The sequence below is a fragment of the Egretta garzetta genome, unplaced genomic scaffold (assembly GCF_000687185.1).
Source record: "Egretta garzetta isolate BGI_Z169 unplaced genomic scaffold, ASM68718v1 scaffold297, whole genome shotgun sequence".
Taxonomy (NCBI): domain Eukaryota; kingdom Metazoa; phylum Chordata; class Aves; order Pelecaniformes; family Ardeidae; genus Egretta; species Egretta garzetta.
The window spans coordinates 5,120,289-5,121,710 of NW_009260410.1; the positions used below are offsets into that span (position 1 = coordinate 5,120,289).

At 51.8% G+C, this 1,422-nt stretch overlaps 1 protein-coding gene across 1 annotated transcript in view; it reads right to left on the reverse strand.

Annotated features, from left to right (window-relative positions):
* Positions 1-1,422, reverse strand: part of MFSD6 (major facilitator superfamily domain containing 6) — a 31,384-nt gene that overhangs the window by 29,255 nt on the left and 707 nt on the right. The gene's annotated exons all lie outside the window — the stretch shown is intronic.

Consider the following 1,422-nt stretch of genomic DNA (forward strand, 5'->3'; position numbering starts at 1 on the left):
CGGCCGCGCCCCCCGCTGCCCCACCCAGTCTGGCAGCGGCAGGACCAGTGGTCTGCTTCAAAACAGAGAGGCCTGCCAGGCAACACCCAGCCTCGGGGACCGGCCACCGCTACTGCAGCCGGATCATGTCACCAGTTCACACTCTCCCGCACTGCTACGTAAATTCAGGCCCATTGTGCTGTAGCTGAAGATTAAGACGAATTTTAGGTGGTGTTTAATATGTGCCCTAGCAGCAGCTACACTAGCGATCAACCACAGCTTCCTCACATTAGCTCCTCACATCACCAGCTTTTGCTCTCATATTCTCACTCCACCTGTTTTAATATATTTTTTTTTTAAACCTGCTTATGGTTTTTACTAGGTTTATGACTGCTATCACAAACACCATCCTTAAAAAGAGGATTGTTTTCTTTTCCCCTATTCCCCAGTGGGTCTTCAGAGAATACAAACAATAAAATAAATGTCGCCTTTGTCCACTATTTACAGCCAGGGAAACAGCTCCAAAAAAACCCCAAACCAAACCAAGCTGGAAAACTAGCATTTTACAGCCTTTTTCCTTGGACCTTACTAAATACAGTGGACAACTATACGCTATATATCTTAGCAACATAATAATGTTTTGGGTGATTTTTTACTGAAATACCTCTGTGTCATGTTCAGACAGCCACTCTCCTCGCCCCTAAACTCCAAGTTTATCACTCTTCAACACTGCATTTTTCATTAATGCAACATTTAAAAGAGCCTGCTTTAGCGCTGCTGACCCAACAGGGATTTTAAACTCCACCTAACTTAGGATATAACAGGCATCCAGAACACCTATGATACCTCCAGCACCGACTTCTTAAACAAGCACCTATTCCTATGCGTGTTTTAATAAACAGGGGAACAACTGGCAACCTGCCTGCTAAAAATCATTGTATTTTAAGGATTTAAGGGTTCTGAGACCAGGTGACAGCTACAACAGCACTGCACCTGGACGCTGGCAGCAGGGACAAACCCGTGTGTGGGAGCTCCCGCGGGACACGGCCCAGGCAGCAGCCCCCCCCAGGGCCCCCGACACTGTCACCGGTGGTCAGGTGGGAGGGCATGGGGCACTGGCGTCGGATGGCTTGGCTGCACGTAGGGAGGTGACGCTTCAACCACAATGCTGAGCTTCTAGAGATGAGGGACAGCATCCTGGCGAGGTCACCGCTCAGCCACAATTAACGTCAGGGGACCTCCACAAGAGCAAAGCCAGCGCGCCGGCCACCGGGCTCAGCTGAGGAGCAGCTGACGGGCTCCAGCGGGGCGCGGGCAGGGAAAGCACAACAGAGCAGCCGTGAAGGAGGCAAGGAAAAGGCTGAGGCAAGGGCCCAACGGCCCCATCCCGTGCGGCTGCGAGGCCAAGGCCCGTAGCCCCCAGCGGGGAGGGAGCTGGAGCTG